Source organism: Passer domesticus, chromosome 10, assembly GCF_036417665.1.
Source record: "Passer domesticus isolate bPasDom1 chromosome 10, bPasDom1.hap1, whole genome shotgun sequence".
NCBI lineage: Eukaryota > Metazoa > Chordata > Aves > Passeriformes > Passeridae > Passer > Passer domesticus.
Window position 1 is genome coordinate 40,230,199 of NC_087483.1, and position 13,457 is coordinate 40,243,655.

Genomic DNA, 13,457 nt, shown 5'->3' on the forward strand with positions numbered 1-13,457 from the left:
AAGAAACTATAATCCTGGTGTAATGTAGGAATCTAATTAAGACTAATGAGGCAACATTAAATTTAATGTATGATGCATTTTATATGCCTTACCATTAGAGCTGTAGCAAGCTGTTCGTCAGAGCGTCGAACTTTGGTGAATCAGCCCCTCAAGGCATTGTTAAACAATCTGGGCTCAGGCCTTCTCCTGCCCATTAGGTTGTGTTGGGCTTGGAAAAATCTAGATATAAATGGAAATTTGGGTGGGGGGGAAAAAAAAGGGGGGGAGGCATAGAGAAGTTCTGCCCATCTTTGAATGGCTCAGCAAGCTGATAAAAAGGGAAGATAAATGGATGGCTGCGTGTGACACCCTGGAGGAGGTACCAGGCTGGGACAGAAGGGAGGAGGGCCAAGTGTAATGTGTGAACTGCTGTTTGAGAGGCACCTATAGCAACGGGAGTGGGAAAAGGCTGGGATTTAAGTGACACAGTTTATCAAGAAGAACTGGCATGGTGATAGTTGTTTAACAGCTAGTTAACAGTATGGTTTATTATTTTCTCTCTTCTTTTTTTTTTTTTTTAATTCTTATTAAATTCAAGAAGTTCAGTAAGTCCTCACATATATTTAACTGTACAGAAAAACAGAAGTATAGCTCCAGATATTGATTGTGCTCTCCAGAATTCTTCCCCCTGGTACAAATTGAAGACTCTTCCAACAATACAAACAAAACCTTTAACAATGATTTATCACATAACCCTTCATACAGTCTGTTTAAGTCTCCATTACTGGAGGGATTTAAGACTTGTAGATGTGGCTCTTGGGGACATGGGTTAGGCTTGGCAGTGTTGGGCTAAAAGTTCAACTTGACCTCAGAGGTCTTTCCCAACCTAAATGATCTTGTATTTGCCTTGACATGCAGGGAAATATACAGGATACAATGAAGGTCAAGATGGGTTTGAATGAAGATTGGGTGCTGAGGAATGGGGAGATTTTTGGAGGAACATGTAATGAGTTGACTTCACGGGTTTGCAGTATAAACTGACACTATGGTGATGGGTCGGAAGTGCAGGCAGAGCTGCAGCTTGGACAAGTTCAGGGTCCCTGGTGTTAATTGGTGATTGCCAGCTGCTGTGAGACTGGGCCAGCCATGGGAAGAAGGTGAGGTAAGGAGGATTTAGCTGGTGTGGGGAGAGGGGATGGGGAGGGCTGGTGTCAAAGTGCACTTCAACCCTGCTGCTCCGAAAGCTGAGTTTCAGCCTACTACATCCTGGAAATTCATTCCAGTTTATATTATTGCATGTGTTAGTGATGGCTTGAGTGTTTGAGACTTTGAAGTATTTCATCTACACATGAAATTGGAATTTTTTTTTTTTTTCCTGTGGAATATAGCCATGGAAACCTGTAGTCTGTGCTGGAAAATAAGTGACTGAAAATGTTCGTCGGTGACTAACTTGCTACAAGACGTTATTGTAAGTGCAAGCACCAAGGTATACTTTTGACAACAAACAAATATCATGCGCTGGGTTGGAATTAGAGATTCAGCAGCAAGGCTGGTCTGAGGAAAAAGAAGGAATGTCAGGATGACTGGCAGTGGTACTATAGGAAAATTGCAAACATACCTATTGCACAGGTTTGGGCTGGGAGAATGAGTTATTCCTTGCAGGAACATCAGAGAGCACCATGAAAGCTCAGCTGGGGGCAGAAAAGAAAACAATGCTGCCAGAGGGGCTTCAGGGGGGTGGGAAGGAGCGACGTGTTCACAAGTGTTTGGGGATTGACCTCACTCAGCTGCTATGGAAGTGTGGGTGGGGGGCACGACTTCAAGGCAAGCAGATGTAGGCTGATGCTGAGAGTTTTTACAGCCCCCTGGTGTGTGGGGGACATGCTGGGACCACCCCATTGTACCTGACCCAGCTGCCTGAGAGATGGAGAGAAAAAGCACATGCAAAGGGGGGTGGTTTTCCCACCACAACCTGCTCTGCTCTTTCCCTTCCCAATTGGAATGCCTGTGTGCCCCTACATGTACAAACCTGAGTGAGGTTTATGCTGTTCTGTCTGTTCCTTGTTCAGTGCTGAACTGAAGGCAGATGGAGAATGAATTCAAAAAGGGAGATGTGAAGGTTTATGGAAGCAGACAACTCCTGCGACCCCTCCATTCCTCTTCCCCTTGTCCTCTGTGCTCACCTACCCATAGGAAGAAACCCCCACCAAACTGCAGAAAGTGCAAATTTATTGCTAAGGGAGTGATCAATTTGTTTTCATTTTATTGTTCCAACTCCAACATCCTTCTAATTTCATTAATACAAATTCCTGATTTTTTTTTGTGACTGAGCTAGAAGTATGCACAATTTTCAAAGGTATAGATAATATTTTTTCCCTTTAGGATTTTGTCTTTTCCTTGACCATGTCACACTCTGCTCCGCTTTTGCCAGCTGGGTGCTTTTTCTGTGTTGGGATCCTGTGGATCACAGTTCTGGGATATCCTCCCAGCTTGGCCTCGCTGATCTGGCCTCCAGAGCAGCCTGTGCCCCACTGGGGTTTGTGACACACAGCTTTAAACATATATTGAAACAAATCAGGGTTAAGACATTTGCAAGGCTCCTTAAATCCCACCACTTGGTGTTTAACCCAATTCTAGGGAAAATGTGATAGATAAACCTACCTGCCTTTCCTGGTTTTGCATGAGTGTTGTTTGGATTTAGGTCAAATTCCTTGAATGAGATAAACATCCTTTTTATCTCGGCGTCCTGTTGCAAATGACTTTTCCTTTAGGAATGGATTCTCACCCTCCTCTGCAGTCAACTTCCTCCTGCTTTCCCACTGAAACAACCATGGTATTACCAAGCTTGGGATTTCTGTCTGGGATGTTAGGACAAACAAGGATGCCATAAACTTTGGGAAGTGTTTGGTCTGCTAGAAAATCATCAGATGAGCTCCAAATAGGATTCATAAATTGTGCAGGGATCTGGTGGTTGTCAGAAGTCCTTAGTTCTATTTACTGCCAACGTGGCCACAATGCAGTGGGAACTGCTAACTTTCCTGGTGCAGTGTTTTTCCTACTGGGGTGTGGGATGTGTTCTCAAAATCCATCTGGCCATTACTTGTTTCCCCGTCACAACAAGCAGCCAAGGTGGTTTTTACATAACCAGCCTTCTGATCGAAGAAAAGAGGTGATTCTTGCCCAAAACTGTTACAGGGCTTCCTCTATGCCTGCCTCGGTGCTCAGCTCCTGCAGGCACTGAGCTGGCTCAGGGAAGGGTCAGTCTGTGTCTGCTCCCTTGAACCTCTTCCCTCTGTAGGGAGCCTCTTTTACACAGTAAATCACCAGCGATGATCTCTGAGAGACTGATCCTCCTCACCTCTTCAATAGGTAAATTGCCCTTTTAGAAGAGTGATCCATGCTCCTGTCCTCATTTTTCATATCTCACTTAAAAAAAAAGCAGAAAAGAAAAAATAATCTTCCAGGGACTTTGACTTAAGCAAAGGCACTTTAGAGTCTTTTTCTAATGTCATTCTAAAGTTAAAAAACAATTTGACTTCAAGGGAGATACAGCCCAATTTTTTAAAAACTTAATAGGATTAGTCATGGGAACTATTTTTAGCAAAAGTTCAACTTTATCCATGTATTTTAATGTGGGAAAAGTGTGTCCTTTTCCCTCTGCTAATGTTTGATGTATTCCAGCCCTCCTGCGAGTGTGTTTGAGTATCTTAGGGGCTCTGGAGTGGAGGAGAACTTCCTCTCGGATTCTCTCTGTTTTCTTTCGTGAAAATGACATTCCTAAGCTGTTTCACTTTCTGACAGGAAATGGAGCCTTGCCAAAAATGATTAAAGTCCAAGAAAGCATAACAGTTCCAAAGCTGCAGCAGTTCTTTAGGAGTCCCGAGTTTGACATTGTGTCAAACAAATGTGAAATATTGTTTAATAAATTTGAATAATACAGGGAAAGGGAAAAATGGTTCTTGGCTTATAATGCTGGTGCTCTTTATTAAGTCTGTAAAGGCCTGCCTAGCTCTAATAAATTGAAATATATACATAAATATACTTGTGCATGGATAACAGTTTAATATTGTAATATATAATGAACGGCCCACAGGCACCCCCCACATGCAGACATTGATTTATTTGTGCTATGGCCATATATATATTGATATGTGTGTGTAGACTCCCTCACAAGTTTGTATATATTTATACATGGAATTACCATTCGCAGGCAACTCCTGTGCCTGCTTCATATAAGAAATATCATAAGCATTATTTATAAGGTGTGATGTGACATTATGGCTTTATAAAAATACTAATCTAATGCTAGATAAAATACAATTGTTAATGGTTTCTCAATGGTTTTTAATTCTGTGTTTGTTTAAAGGAATTGTTTTGAGACATTTGTAAATGCCAAATTACCTTATCATGTAATTCCAGCGTTACTAGAAGGGCCGTACTGAGGCTCAGGAAAGCTGTGGGAATTCTATGGCACCCAAGAGCCTGGCTCTGCCACCTCTTCCCATTTAACAACTCTCTCTGCCAGGAGGGCTTCCAGCCACTGAGAGTTTGACAGTTTTCAATATTAGGGAATTAACGCAACAGCTATATCAAAATGAGCCAGACTTCTAAGACATTCCTGTGCCGTCAAACCCAAGTGTGAAAAAGTCCTGCCAGGCTCCAGTAGTCCTAAGGTTACTTCTCAGAATCCACAAACACCCTTCAAGCATTTGTAAGTTGGCTTCCAATTTTATTTTGGGTTTGGTTGCACTGTGTTCACAAAAACCGCATTTTTAAGTTGCTTTCTGGCCACAAGATGAGGAATTTAGTTTTTTTCTTTTTCTTCTTGATTTTAATATAAAAGTTGGATTACATCATCACCAGATTTCAGGAGCTCTGAATTTTAAAATTAGTCTAATGACTTAAGGCTCAATAAAATTGAAACAGTTGGCAACTTTTCTAGAAAGCATGAGAAGTTGCTTTGTTGGTTCTTGCAAGAAAACTTCACTTGTTTCCCCTCTGTCAGATACATTACTCCTCCACCAAAATATATCAAATATTCAGGAACTTATAAAATAATAAAAATGTTCTCTTGACACAGTCTCGAAGGCAAAACATTCTTTAAGTGAGGTGCGTTTCAAAGCAAAGTTGTGGGAAAGGTTTCTATTTTTCATCCTTTACGTGGAACGGTCGTGCTATTTGATTAAAAGGAGTCCTCTTTAATAGTTTTCCTAATGGCATTTGAGATTTCAGGTCGGTGAAGTTGAGCCGGGACCGTTGGTGCCGTCATTCACCGAGGACAGCGATGCGCGGCTACTTTTCAGACGAGCTAAATTGATCAGACAAGTCAGTCAATGTCATTGAGCACTATTTGTCACTTCATAAGCAGCTACAATCTGCTGCTCTATAAATGCAGAAGGACCGTCGAATAAATCACATCAACCAGTGGGAGTAGATAGTATCCCTTCATCCATAATTGGAGCGGTCCTCTCCTGTCACATTCGCTCATTCCCCGCGATTCCGGCGCGGATTGACACTGACAAAGAAAGAGCAGCCGCTGTCAGAGGAGCTGGAGTCTGTCTGCTGCTCTGCTCTCCCCACTAATAGATATCTATCATAATATTGTATTAACATCACAAAAAATCAGACTTATAGCTGTGTTATCTGTGTGTATCGATGACATATGTAGGGGTTTCTCCTGGGCTGCGGGGAAGGCTGATTGATACAAAAGGAAAGCTCCTGATTAAAACCACTTACCAAATCCATCAGCCACAGGAATATTTACTGCTGTGTGTGCTTCTGGTTTCACAGAAAAAAAAATGATTAAAAAATAAATAAAATAATGAGAACAGGATTTGTTGTAAACAGACCTTCTAGAAATGTGTTAATTGTTATTTGCTGGTGCAGGGATACATCGTGGAATTATTCCTATGAAGTGGTTTTTATGGTTATATAGTTACCAAAATAATTAAGGAAATGGAACACCTTGAAAAAATATTTTTGTGTGTTTAACAAAAAAAAACAAAAAAAAAAAAAAAAAAAAAAAAAAAAAAAGGCAGGCCCCCACCAGGCCTCTGGTGTCTGGCTGGTTTGGCAAATATGTATTTTCTAAGTGAACAGATGAAATCAGAAGAGAGTCTTTATTACAAAGGTGTTCCAGGCTAGGAACTTTTTTCCTGGAGAAATGCTGGATGGTTTTTACCAGGAATATGTTGGATTAATCAGCTCTCTCAGTCCTGGAGAGAAATCACAGTGGAATACCCAAACCGCTGTGTAGTCACATGTAAATCTCTCTGACAACCTGGAGGCACGGATCATTTGTTCAGTGTTTGGTTCCAACAACAAGCTCATGGAGGAAAATACCTGGTTTGCTTATAAAAAGATTGTAGCTGAATACATAATTGCTGAGAACAGAGCACTGAGATCCCAAGTCTCCAGGATCAGGATCTGGATCTTTTATTTTGGGGGAGAAAAAGCCTTAAGTCAGTTTTCCTGTGTGTAAACAAAGCTTCACATTGCATGTCTTGTGGGAAAGTAGTGAAATTCTTTCTTTTTAAAGGTGCTCGGTGTAAATGTCATGTTCCTGGCTGGAGTCTTTGCTGGGCCCAAAGGCAAAGCCTAATATCAAATGTTTGCTACAATTTCCAGTCTGGGACGTCTCTTGACCCGTGTGAACAGATGATGAACAATTTCTCCTTTCTGGGTTGGCTTCTTTGCCTCTTGGTGCAGAAGTTGTCCTGAAAGCATGCCAGGAAACCAAAGTCATAGGTAAGCAGTAGAAATTTTTATCTATGAACGACACAATTCTGTTAATATGCACATAAATTCCACTGGAAGTACAGTTCAAAAGAAAACTCAAAGCAGTAGATTATAAAAGTATTCATCATTAAATACAAGACTTTGACTTGTTTTTAGATTGAAATAATAGAAACGTTATGCTTAAAACCAAAATGTGAGACAAGTCCACGCGCATTGGAGAACTGAGCAGCATCCAAAGGAGGCAGCTTACACAGGAGCGCATTCATTGTCAACATCTGATACTGAAAAGGTCAATAGTTAATTAAATAATCCATCACCTTAGGATAGAGAGCCATCCTCACTTCTGACAATCAATGGCAGAAATATTAAAAGGTCAGAAAATGAGTTACTATATATTGTGTTTTCTTACTGTGTGTTATAAAGATGTGGCTTGTGTTGAATGGTGTGGTCATGAAGACAGGTGGGAAGAAATATTAGCTGTTGCCCAAATATTTTTCTTAGATGCTCTTTTACCAGGCTTCTTTATGTGTGGGCTTCTGAATCGATGGACCTCAAAGATGTAGTAAACTTTTACAATGACAATTTAAGACTGTATCACAGAATTTATAACACACTTTCTTTAATTATCAGTCTGTTTTCAAGCACATTTTTCTCCTGTGCTGCTTGAGGTTATACTGGGTTAAACTGGGTGTATATCAGCATCCTGATATTTAGGTTTTGTTTCGATATGGGGTAGAGTTACTTTGGGAGCCCAAGAGGCAGTTTTTTGGTGCTTATTTCCTAGATCTGATGGATATAGCAGGATAAACAGTCCACCCAATGACTCCTGATTGTGTCGTTCTGAAAGGGTGTAGTGTGTACCTGGTTCCAGGGTTATCCTTATGAATAATTGCATTACTTATTATAAGGTAATGTTTTTGAACAATGAGTGTTTATAAATAGTAAAAATTAATTATAATAATGGTGTTGTCATAAATATTTTTTGCTTTTTCTGGTCATCTTTTGCAAAAATCTTTCCCTTCCTGGATGTTGGAGCTACTCCTCCATTGTTTGTCAGATGATGAGTATGGATGATTTGGAGCATTTTTCTATTCCTTTCTCAGGATAAGCTGAAGTTTTTTTTTTTTTGTTTTCTGAATGGAAACTGGGTTTTCCATATGAAGGAAAACAACTGACTGATGTTTCTGTGCCCAGCACAGCTGGAAGGGGCTCCTTTGAGTGACGCCCTTCTCAGTCTCTCCAACAACCCCTTTATGTTGGGACCATCCAAACTAAAGGATGGGCTACAAATACACCAGGACAGGGATGTGTTTTCCTCTTCTCCCACAGTACAGGAACAATATGTATTTATTAACCCTCTCTTTGTTTCTAAATACTCTTAATTTTACTTTCCTGGTACATAGCTTTTACCCGGAGTGTAAAAGTCACAGCGCTGAATTCCGACAAGCGTTATACAATTATTTTATCTCTCACTATAAAGAGTTTTGAAAGACTTTGTTTGAGAGGCGATATAAAAATAAATTGAATTGAACTATGGCTTCACCTCCCCACTTTTTTAGTGCAGAAACCTTTAGAGCAAAAACTGCAATATAAGGACAAAGGAGGAGATTAAGACTGTGTCATGAAAGAGGTGACGCTGGGTGACAGGTCCGACCCTGCCTGAGCAGTTTGGTGGGTTTGCAGCTGGCTGTGTATTAATTAGATTTTAAGCATGTTCACAACTGGGGAAAAGCCTGTTTGTATTTTTAGTGGGAAGGTTATTTTAAGCCATGAGAAAGGTATTAGGTATTATCTACTGTGGTGCATTTATATAAACAAAGGTCTACCTGATGGCTGTGCAAACATCTGTTCTGTTCTTGCCCAACATTGCACGGTTCATTAACACTTACCCTGTTGGCCTCTGAAAGGCCAGTTCTGGAAGCACACAATCTTATTTACAGATCCACAGTTGCAATAATTTGACTTTTAAAAGAAAATATTCTTAGCTTGGGGGTAATGAGGGGTTTCTTTGCTGTTTTTTGTTTGTTTGTTTAGTGTGTGTGAGTCCCACAGTAAAAATATGATTTTATGTTTTACAATGCCAGCTCAATAAATTACATTAATAAATGACTCCTGGTTCATGAGAAGTGCTGTATTTTGACAATATCAGCCAACCTTACCATTTGTTTAAGCAGGAAAAGTGGGGAGCCAAAATAAAGCTGTTACAGAAGAAATCTCAAGAATGTTTATGAAACTTTGCTCTAGCTACATTTATTAGGAGTAGAAGAGTAGTCTTAATTTGTCATGCAGAATTCCAGGGGAGTGAGTAATTTCTAGAGCTTCTCTAAATGCCAGGACTTAATATTTTTCTGCAGCAATTTGTTTGTAAACATGGACTAAATTGTATAGGTTGCAATGTGACAAAAAGGTGTCTAGGATTTGTCATCTTCTTCTAACAGCTGTTGGGTTTATTTTATAGCATCTCATGGGGTTTTTTGGATAAATGCTCTGCTGATGGCAAGCAAAAGCACCCTGAGGATCTCCAATGGCGGGCACACACAAAGTTTAACTGTAATAAGCTGTTTGTCAGGGATTTGCTCTCCAATGGATCTGCTCCCCCAGGTCGCAGCAATTCCCACCAGGGTGTCCATGTGTCACCTTCAGAGAAACCCACACTGAACAGGAGGCAAACTCCAGGCAAGATGGTAATCTCCCTTCTGGCAGGGAGAATTTTATGATGTGAAGAAGGGAATCAGAGCTTCCTAAGGAGGATTTTTAAAGGAATGGAGCTCATGAATTTTACTTGCCAGTTTCCCTGGTGCTGCAGGAACCCAGGATTTTTTATTTTTTTGTCACCCCCAGCTGTCTTTCTTGTCTTGTGACATGTTGTAGTTGTGAGCTTTGGTCTTTTATTTGGTAGTCTGAGGCAACATCTTTCTTCGTGGTGCATCTGCAGAGGTGTGTTCATGGTTGGACTCAACGACCTTGGAGGTCTTTCCCAACCTTAATAATCCTAGTGAGCAGTGGAGATGCAGCTGATTCTGAGGGCCTTAAATCAACCACATTTGTTTTTTGGGGCTAGCCTTGGACTGAGTGTGTCCCATGGACTGACTCCCTGGCACTGATGGATGGCTTTGGGTTTGCCCTTGGTGTGCACCAGCATTTTAGTGCCATTCCAAGAGCACCCAACAAGTGGTTTCAAGACACATCTTTGCAGTGAGATGTGCAGCAGGGACTGGGAGATGTCTTTGAGAAGTTCACTCTTGACTCAAGAGAAAATTCCTGCACAAACACACACCTGAACATTAGACAATGTTTTGTGTCCTTCCCTTACATAGCACAATGAGCTGTGTTCTCAAAACTCTTCAATATTAGATGTTTCTAGCTTGTCTAAAATCATTCCTATGCCTTCACTCAGTCTTTTTGCAGGAGGCAGGTGAATATCTCCATAGGTGCCATCAGTGCATCCCTAGGCTGAATGTGAGCACTACAGAAACCTCAGTAAATTCATGGAAACCACATTTTAGGCACATTATTACCTCGGGAGGGAGATGAACCTGCCTGCACTAAACATGTGCTTTCTTGAATTCTTTCAGAGGTTTTTCATATTTGAGTAACGTGGCAGTGGCTGAACCAGCACATCAGTTCTCATGGTCCCCTGCTCCCCAGATTGATTACACCCTGTCACACCAGTGCAGCAGAAGTCATCGTCTGAGGGGAAAACCCACTCGTTTCTCACTGCATTCCCAGCCCCTTCAGAACCTCTGCCAGCACATGCTAGCTCTGATAACATTTTAAGATACTGCTCTGCTGAAATGAAAGACTTGCTTGCAAGGCCACGCTGTCTGAAGTTCTCCCATCCCTCATTTAAATCCAGCGTAATTAGCCCAACTACAGACCTTGTTGTTATACATGCTGAAGTATAATGGCTGCTATTATAGCAGCTTGCAGCAGCAAAGATATATGATTTTGAACGATATGTCAAGGAAAAATAAACATGTTTCATTTCTTCATTAGATAATGTTTATTTATAGCACAATATATATCTACCTCCACTGTACCATTAAAGTTTTGACTGCCTTTTAACTATAAAATTTGATATTGTTGTGGCAGCTGCACTACTCAAATGATTGCTATAGTACAGCTGTTATCAAAGAGTAAGATTTATAGCTGCCCTACATGGTGTAAAGATATGTACATATTTACTTTGTGTTTTACTACTTGTGTCCTATATTTTAATGACACAAGGTGAGATGAAATAGTGAAATAATAAACTCTTTTTGCTGCCTCAAAAGCAAATGGCGCTATTTGTTTAAAGTTTGGTGTTAAATTAGCTATTGTGCTATGATAAATTTTTTCTCTCTGCTATTTTGGTTTATTTAAATATATTTTACATGTTAGTAGCAATCTTAGGGGTGTTTTTTTTTACTCTTTTTACTTTTCAGAGAAGTGCTCTGGAACTGGAGTGAGAACGACATGCTTGATGAAACATGTCAAGCTACATTATATTGTAGGTAAGGATCAATATTTTAACCCTTGGGTAGATTGTTAGAGCACAGTGAGCAGCAGCTTCCCTCGCTGCTTTTCTAGGAAAATAGATGAATGTGTGAATAGGGCACCAACATCCACTTCTATGGGGCTGGTTTCCATGAGATTCAAATTTTCTAAACGCAGCATTTGCAGAGTAGGCTGCTGTTTTGATTTTTTTAGTGACCATTTTTTAGTGTCCTTTTACATATCCTTCTTTTTTTTTTTTTTTTTTTCCACTGGTTGGATCTCACTCAACAAGGACTGCCTAATCAAAAGGGCCTGCAAGAAGAATTGGGTTATTTCATGAAGGCTGAGGTCCTCCAGCAGAAATGTGACATATAGTGCAGTGGATAGTCCTGTGTATAAGAGGAGAATTTTAAATTCAAATGTTCTCTGAAACTCCAAAACCAGAAGGAAACAAAAGGAGAAATCAAGCTACAGAGGAGAGGTGAATGATAGACTTTATGTTCTTATTTAATTTTAATGACCTGCTCTGTGCACCTTCATTTGGTTGAAGTCCAGTCCTGCTTGTGTGAAATTTAATTATGTTGCATTTTTTTGAGTGAGGAAGTGCATTTTTTTGGTTTCCCCTTAAGATAATCCATAAGGCAGTATTCCTCATTCTAGTCTGTGTTGAGTCAGTCATGCATTTGTGGTTCCTACCAAACTCTTTTATATATTAAATCTATTACATTTATCTTTTCCTTGCAAATTCTCTTTTCTTTTTTTTTTTTTTAACAGGAAAACATAAACTACAGCAGCTTACTTATCTGCTCTCCTTTGAACTCTCTTCTGCCTGTTGCTTTGAACATTTCCTATGCCTATAGTAGGTTGTTTTACCTCTCCACCATATTTTGAATATAATTGAATGAAATTAAGAGAGTGTTTGAGATACCTCCAGCTGGGAGAGCTGAGCACTGGACAACTCAGTGTTCACAGGTTCTTCCTGAAGGTGCAGACTGCATATCATGGACTGGAATGTCAGGACTCTGCCAGGTTCTAATGCATGGTATCACCTCTTTTGATTTGGTAGGGAAACAAACTCCTCATGTTTTATTGATTTTTAGCTTATGTACCTTTTTTTTTGCCATTGCATACACTTTGAAAGCCATGTAAAAATGTAGGGGAAACAGGCTTTCTCATGAGGTCTCCTTTCCTTCCTGGATTTTCTCATGTCATAAATCCAAGAACAGACTTTTTGTCTTGATATTTTGGTATTTCTATATTTTTTTCTGACACAGATCAAAAAGGTCTATGACAAATTAAAACAGAAAAAAAAAAAAAAAGAAGAAAAATGAGAACTTCATGTCTTGTAAAAGATTTGGCTCTAGGTTTGAGAAAAGCTCCATGCTTCCTATTATTTTACTCAGCCATCCCTGCCATGAGATTACTTTGCCTTAGGGTGATGGCTTGTTGGATTTACTCAAGCATTACTTCTTATCAAAACATTGACCAGCAACTTGGTGATCACTGGGGTCCCCAAGCACAGACTTTACAGGGAACTTACAGGCTCAGTTAAAATGCAAATTACTGTAAATTAGTCAACTAAGATACCAGTAAAGCAGATATGGCAAGTGAGTTGACACCAACAATTTGGATGGGTCATTGGCCCAGCTCTGCTCGATCAGTGGCTGCTGTCTCTGTGCATTTTGGCTGAAGCTGCACCCAGAATAAAAGGCACTTTTGTGAAAACCCCTCTGCCCTGGCCAGACAGATGTGCTGCACACATCTGTCCTACCAATCCCAGCAGCTTTTTGCAGAGGTAGGGCTCTCCCAGTGTAGGGGCCAACCATAGGTATGGAGTCCAGTATTTTGGATTAATTCACCTTAAATGAGCTTAGTATTAGTTTTCAGTCCTTTCACTGCTTTTTTTCTCTAAAACCCTGCCAGATATTACTGAAGATCAGATTTTGCAATTACAGAGTAACCACATCCTAATCCTGGGTTTTCCTGCTAATCAGAAACAATTTTTCTCTTGTCGGTTGTGTTCACTTAATTCATTTTGTCTTAACTCTTTCACTACACTTAACAGAAGATAGATGCCTAAAATTTTCACCTCTGCTCATATGGGGAGCTCTTACACTGACCAGACACCAACAGTAACTTTAATATTATGTTACAAAAATATTCTTTGAGCATCTTAAGCACATGATTCCTTGAGGTTCAGGAAACAGGAATGAAAACCAGTAGCTCTGCTATAAAGACCTCTGCATCATCTGTTGAGTCCATTT

The 13,457-nt window shown here is 40.1% G+C and overlaps 1 long non-coding RNA gene across 1 annotated transcript in view; it reads left to right on the forward strand.

Annotated features, from left to right (window-relative positions):
- Positions 1–575: 575 nt before the first annotated feature.
- The window catches only part of LOC135309484 (uncharacterized), a 32,982-nt gene continuing 20,100 nt past the window's right edge, over positions 576–13,457 (forward strand). Inside the window, exons 1-5 of the long non-coding RNA XR_010369739.1 lie at positions 576–1,141; positions 1,368–1,447; positions 6,607–6,726; positions 11,142–11,210; positions 11,486–11,674. This is a non-coding gene — a long non-coding RNA (uncharacterized LOC135309484). The remainder of the gene's footprint in view (positions 1,142–1,367; positions 1,448–6,606; positions 6,727–11,141; positions 11,211–11,485; positions 11,675–13,457) is intronic.